This window comes from Petaurus breviceps, unplaced genomic scaffold (assembly GCF_028583685.1).
Source record: "Petaurus breviceps papuanus isolate PSGF00001 unplaced genomic scaffold, PetGlider_PUasm1.0 78, whole genome shotgun sequence".
NCBI lineage: Eukaryota > Metazoa > Chordata > Mammalia > Diprotodontia > Petauridae > Petaurus > Petaurus breviceps.
The window spans coordinates 6,774,179-6,781,660 of record NW_027186502.1 but is presented as its reverse complement, the minus strand read 5'-3'; the positions used below and the strand labels follow the sequence as shown (position 1 = coordinate 6,781,660).

At 33.0% G+C, this 7,482-nt stretch overlaps 1 pseudogene; it reads right to left on the bottom strand.

Moving 5' to 3' along the window:
• Positions 1-803: 803 nt before the first annotated feature.
• Positions 804-7,482, bottom strand: part of LOC138175614 (kelch-like protein 15) — a 24,367-nt pseudogene continuing 17,688 nt past the window's right edge.

The window sequence follows — 7,482 nt, the reverse complement described above, 5'->3', positions numbered from 1 at the left end:
TCTGTAAAATGCATACATGCCCTACTCTAACAAAGTGATGTCTGGCAAAGGTATTTTGGCATGTAAAATGGATAAGCAATTAATTTCTAAAGCATTTTTAACATTTCTCCTGAGTTCTTGTTTATACTACAAATTTTCTCATCAAATCTTTGAATTTTTGCTGTATAGAGATTTTATATACGCATATATTTTCTTCACCTATAAACACAATGAAGAAAGTAGAAGGCAGCACAGAAAAAAATGTTGAGTATAAAAAGCGTTGCTAATTTAATAGCAAATTTATTATTTTTCATTTTGAGCAGATTATAAAACCCATGCAAAAAATTAGTTTAAAACTGCTTTTATGACAAAACCAAAAGTCAAACATTGAAATAATAAGTTATCTGAAATAACTTTGAAAGACACTTGAAGGTAGGCCATCTTCTAGAAGGCTACCAAATCCTACCTTGACACTTCAAAATGTTTTTTTTAAGTAATAAAATCAATTTTCTAGACAAGTGCATTATTCTATTCAACTACTTTCAGAGGCATATAATAACAGTCACTATTATCTAGAATGAATTTACTGAATGAGCTCATGAGGCCACAGAAAGGAAAAAAAAACATGAGTGGAGAAAGGAAAATTTTATAATACTAGTACAATGGCATTGCTAGTAAAACTGGTGAAGTCCATTCCCTGTTTCTCTTCATGCATTTAGAAACTACTACAATAAAAACAAGTACCTATGAGCTTTAAGTATTAAGCTTTGCTTTCTTTCTTTTAAGGAAGGAGAAGCATATTTTTGGTTGCAGCATCTAAAATGCTATAATACATATTCAGGAAAATGAAAGCTGAATGTTTGTAAATCATTGAGTTTATAGGACGTTTGTGGGTACTCATTTTCTCATTTATTTTCTTCAGGATCACATGTGAGAATAGAATCACTCTAATGATGAGTATAACAAAGGCCTCCTAGAACCATTACTTCTTTTTCCAATATAGCTATACCATGACCACTTCTACCAATTGGTATTGAGGCCAAAATAGTCCACTGATCAGTGTGTGGTACATAAACTTCTGTGGAAAGGCATCCCTGCGACTCAAAAGAAGTCCTCAAGATCCCATAGATACCAACAAACACAGAAAACTTACCATTATAAGAAATAATTTTCTGAAATCATCTCACATAATTTATTTTAAGCTTATTGTCCCACCAATTACTAACTACTTGTATTCTTCTTCAGAGTTTCAATGTACTTCTTTACTAAGATCAAATACACAGACTTTTGTTGAAATGTATATATGTATGTACGTATGTATGATTAGGTAATTCCACCAGTGATGAGGGACTTGTTACTAAGTATCGTCTCCTCATATCCATGTTTATCGACTGGATAAGGATTCACAAATTCCTATTTTGTCTTCAGTGATATAATAATGCTCTGTTGAATCAAATGTCTTATCCTTTGTTCTTCTAGCCAAAGCATAGATGTACATATAAATGGCAATACAATAAAACCAATTGTAAATTCTTAATGTGGAACAGGCATATCTGCCATTCTCAAGTAAGTATTTTGTCTTGGGTCACAACTGAACACTTTGGAGGAAGTATAGAATTTACAATTTGGCTTCAGTCCTTCCACAGCTAACAGGAACACAGTTTTTATGATAGAAAGACAATCTGGTTGTAGAAGTACTTGAGGAACTTCCAGCTCCCACAAGACCCATGGTTTTTGTAAAAGAAGAATTTTACTATTTACCTGTCTATGTCCTATTATTCTACTGAATACTGAAGTCTGAGGTTTGGTAAAACAGATACAGTTGGATTTCATTTCCATCAAAGGCTGTTGGACAACAATATGTTTGGTCAACTTCAAATTCTAACTGCTGAAAATATACAGAATTCTGACCTCAACCAATTTTCCTCTACCATTGTTTTCAGGTCTCTGTCATCCTCCTAAGTCTTTAGAACATAGCTGCTTTAAAGACCTTCCCAAAAACATTAAATATGATCATGAAAGAAAACCTAATGTTCAGAATTATGACATCAGTATGTCTCCAGTGTCTTCTATTATTCCACAGCCAAGATTGAACAACCTCATACAGTTCTTTGTCTGGGAACCTGCTCAGATGGTCATTATCCAAATAAGACAAACTTTTCAAAGCTCAGATAGGGCAAGAAGTCACATCTTGACATTAGAGACAAAGTTCTCTAGCAGAAAGAAACCCAACTTCTCCTTGACTTCCTTGATGTTTACACCAAAATGATGTCTGAGTCTCATACTTTCTGCACAATTTTCTAAATAGATTTTGGCTAAGAGAAAGAAGCAGCAGGATTTCACTACTTCAAAAGTTGACATACATGACCGCCTGAAGGATTCAATGAAGAGCATTCATAATTGGTCCCATAATTCCATTATGTAAATTCTAGTAAACGACTAAAACCTATAGCAGTCATTGTTTTAAGAAATAAATAGTCAAGGAAAACAAAGCAACTCACGGAACATTCTAGAAAACGAGTACTTCTGCACAATTAACCAGTTGCCTCTGAGAGAAAAGAGGAAGGTTTCATTACAACTTTGCCAAAGTCATACATGCACTAGTCAGAGTTTTGAAATTTTCAAACATTTTCTTTGTTATTGTAATAATTGTGCAAATTGTTCTCCTGAAACATTTTTATTTAACATGCATCTGTTATTACAAGTCTTCTTAAGTTTCTCAGAATTCTTCATAAATGCAAGTTTTCTCCACCATTCCCCCAGTTTATTGGTATCTACATTTTTTTCAGGTACACTGCTCTTACAAATGCTGAAATGTGTGTGGGCATCACATGTACATGTATGTAGATAGATATGTGTGCATGTGTGCGTATATATTACAATACATGAATCAAGATCTTTCTCATTTCAATAACATGGAATTACATTGCCAATCATACATTCATATTTCAGCAGAGTTTTGTAACATTTGACTGTTGTCTTTATCTATGCAGTTTTACCAAATTACATCATATTCATAACTCCTCATGAGAAATAATTCATACATATACCATCTTTTAACCAATTCTTTTATCACTGGAAACATTTTTTTTCTGTTTTGAATAGTGCTACTCTATTTTAGCAAATATGGGACTTTACTTTCTTTTATTGATCCCTTTGAGGGGTAGAATTCTAGTACTAGGATCAATATATTATAGAGTATTATGGTGCATATTCTTACACAATTCCATATTTGTTTCACTGAACAATTTAAAAAAGTGATGGCTCCAAAATCAGTGAATTAAGGTAACATCTCATACTCCTCAAAACTTAGGGCTTCCATTTGTTATTAATTTGAGAAAATTAAGGGAAAATCAGAGATTTTTGTCCATTTTCAGTTTGCTTATTATTAGTGGTTTTAAACATTATTCTAGGTGGTGGTTTAAAATTTGCCTTACTCCTTTGAAAAGGGTTTTTTTAGTATTTATAATTTGCTTTTAAAAATTATTTCCAAATTCTGTAATTTACTCACATCCCTCCCCTGGCTACTGAAAAAACAAGAAATATGATATCAATTATACATGTGAAATCATGGGAAACATTTCCATATTAGCCACATTACAAAAAAGGAAGAAAAATAAAGAAATGGAGAAAATTATACATCAGTTTGCACTCAGAGCCTATCAGTTCTCTGGAAATGGGTAACAATTTTTGTTTTCATCAAGAGTCCTTTGGAATTGTCTTGGATCATTGTATTGATCAGAGCAGTGAAGCCTTTCAAAGTTGCTCATCCTTACAATATTGCTCTTATTTTACACAAAAATATTCTAGTTTTGCTAACTTCCCTTTGCATTCATTCATATAGGTCCTTCCATGTATTTCTGAAACATTGTAATTTTGTATAGCACAATATTCCTCCACTGCAATGATATGTCTTAACTTGTTCAGCCATTTCCCAATTGATGATCATCCTTTAAATTTCAAATCATTTGCCACCACATGTTATAATAATTTTGTACATATATATCCTTTTCTGTTAATCTCTTTTGGGTACAGACTTAGTAGTGTTATTGCTGGGTCAAAGGATATTAGCCCTGTGGGCAGAGTTCCAAATTGTTCTCCATAAGGATTGGAGCATTTTCCAATTCCACCAACAATTCAATAATGTAGTGGTAGTTGTATAGCGGTAACTCAGAGTTATTGTCATTTGCATTTCTGTAATCATTAGTCTATAAATAAAAAATCATATTTTATATGATTATTGAAAGTTTTATTTCTTCTGAAAAATTGCCTGTTCATATTCCTTAACCATTTATCAATTGGGCAATGACATTCTTTTAAAATAAATTTGACACAGTTCCCTGGATATTTGAGAAATGAGGCTTTTTGTCAGAGAATCTAACTTTAAATTTGAGCTTGCTTTCATGCTTTTTTAGTATGATGTTTCCAGCAATGTTGTTGGACAACTTCAACAAGGATCAAATAGTATCAAGGTAAGCTACTGCACTGATGGTAAATTATTTAATTTGTAAAGGTTACAAACCAAGACAGAAGTGGAGGAAGGAATTGGTTTGCAGATTATTGTGCACTCAATGCAGCCTCTGTGGCTGCGAATGCAACAAAGTATAGATCTATTCTTTCCAGTTGTTCTAATTTTGGCCTGACAATTAATATCAAGAAAACAAACGTATTCTACCAGCCAGTACACCATCTGCACATCAACTACTGGTTAAAGCAAATAGACAAATGTCAAATTCTGTGGATAATTTCACTTTCCTTGGTAGTATAATTTCCAGGGAATTACATATAAATAGGGTTGACACACACACATTGCCAGAGCTAGTTCAGTGTATGGGAGGTTCCAAAGGGAAATGTAGTAGAGAAAAGGTATAAGGCTGTCTATCAAATTGAAGGTCTACAGAGTCATAGTGCTGATCTCATGGTTGTATGCCTGTGAAACCTAGACAGTATTCCAATGCCATGCTAGGAAACTGAATCACTTCCATTTGAATTGTCTTATGAAGACACTAAAGATCACCTGGAAAGATGAAGTACCATACATTGTGGTCCTTTCTCAAGCTGAACTGCCAAGCATTCAAACTCTACTGCACATAGTTTGTGCATAAGGTTTGGCCATATTGTTTGGATGTCAAATATGCCATTGCCTAAAAGACTATTTTATGGAGAATTCACAGAAGATGAATCCTCACATGGAGGTCAGAAGAAGCAATGCAAGAGCACTTTAAAAGTTTGCAATGAAGAACTTTGCAATACATTGTGAGACATCAGCACAAGATTGCCCTGTACATTATGCTTACATCCAAGAAGGCACTGTGTCTTATGGGCAAAGCAGAATTGTAGTAACTTGAAAGAAATGTGAAATGTACAAATTTAGAGACACCTTCAACAAACATGTTCATTCAGACTATGTGTCTGCCTAAACTTACAAAGCACTTTTCACACAAATAATGTCAGATCTAAACAATTGGATAAATACAAATCATTCATGGGAATACTGAGCCAATATAACAAATATGACAATTCTATAAAAATCAATTCATTTATTCAGTTACATATCAATCACACAACTAAAATTATTTTACAAAGCTAGAAAAATAGTAACAAAACTTAGCTGGAAGTACAAAAGTTCAAGAATCAACTTTAAAAATGTGAAGAAATTTGGTCTAGCAGTACCAGATCTCAAAATGGATTTCAAAATGCTAATCATCTGTAATGGGAATGCAGATTTAAAGATCTTCCCTGCCCTTAGGCCCTTTGATAGGCTTAAGAGACTGAGAATATTTCTTGATTTGAAAATATACTCTGCTTCCTAATAGGCTGAATGTGGTCACATGGAGCCTGTGGCAGGAGACATGGTTTTCAGGAATGCCCACACCTTGATGCTGTGTGATTTGGCAGTGGGTCAAGAGGGTGGTTACATTCTCTGACTCAGGAGAAGGCTATATAATCCCTGATGTGAGGCTTTGCTTTTGGGCTCCCTTTGAGAAATGTTCTGTGATTTGATCAGATGAGACTCCAGCTTTGAAAAACCCAGACTCAGCAATGACCACTACTATGTCTGCATCACAAAGGGAGCAAAGGAAAAAGGAACTGTATTTACAAAAAATTTAATAGCAGCTCTTTTTTTGTGTTGACAAAGAATTGGAATCAAGGACATGACTATCAATTGGAGAATTCTTGAACAAAATTCATCTTACATGATTTTGATGGAATATTATTGTATAATAAGAAATTATGATCAGGATGCTTTCAGACAAACCTGGAAATACATATATGAACTGATGGGAATTGAAGTGAGCATATCCAGGAGAACATTTTACATATAAATACCAATACTGTGAAAAATTTAGCTATTTACACAATACAATGATCCAAGACAAGTGTGAAGAATTTGTAATGAAAAATGCTATATGTATCCAGAGAAAGAAGTGACAATGCCTGAATGCAGATAAAAGCATACTTTTCCTTAACTCTTTTTCTTTTTTTTGTATTTTCTTTAGCAACCTGATATATATGGAAACATGTTTTGTATTCCTGCACATGTATAATCTATAGTAAATTGCTCAACTTCTCAAGGAGAGGGGTTCTGGAGAGAGAAAGGGAGAGAATTTGGAACTCAAAATTAAAAAAAATATTAACGACAAAAATTATTTTTATTTAATTAACAAAAAAGTGTATGAAAAGAGATCTCAATAGATTTGCAAACTATGCACAATCATATTATATACTGTTTTAAAATAGGAGTAATAAGAGAAATGTAAATTAAGAAAATTCTGAGATTTATCTTTTACCCAGAAAATTGATGAGAAAAAAACAAAAGTAGAGTTCGAAGGATTGTAGGAAAAAAAGCTCAGTAAAGTGGTATTAATTTGGAATTATATAAAGTGCCTAAATATTTATAACTTTATGTGTGTTTGTAATGTTTTATAGAAAATACAAAATGAGAAAAGAAAAAAAGAAACAAATTTAAATTCTAAAATGAAAATAATACAAAAATAAGGGGGGAAAACATTGCCATGTACACAGAAGAACATGAGAGAGGATCCAAAATATACAGCAATAAATTTCCATTTCAAGAAACCCTATGTAAAAATTACTACACATTGTGTTGAGAGCTGTCCATCTTTTCTTTCCTCCCTTGTAAGTTTTCTTTTCATCTCTGCTGTGGACTTTATTTATTTTTTTTCCAAATGCTTTATTAACTTCTGACTTACCTCATTCATTTCCACCAGATTTTGAGTTACACTTTTTCTCACCGTTTTTTACCCTGCCCACCGCCCCAAAATAGCAGACCCACAGGATATCCCCTCCTCCAATCTGCTCTCTCCCATATTTTCTCCCATACCCCTTTCGACTTTTCCAGTGGATCTCCATGCCCCAGTGCCTGTATATCTTATTTCCCAATTACTTGTAAAATAGTATTAATAATAGTGTGTACATATACATACATACATACATATATATATATATATATATATATATATATATATATATATATATATA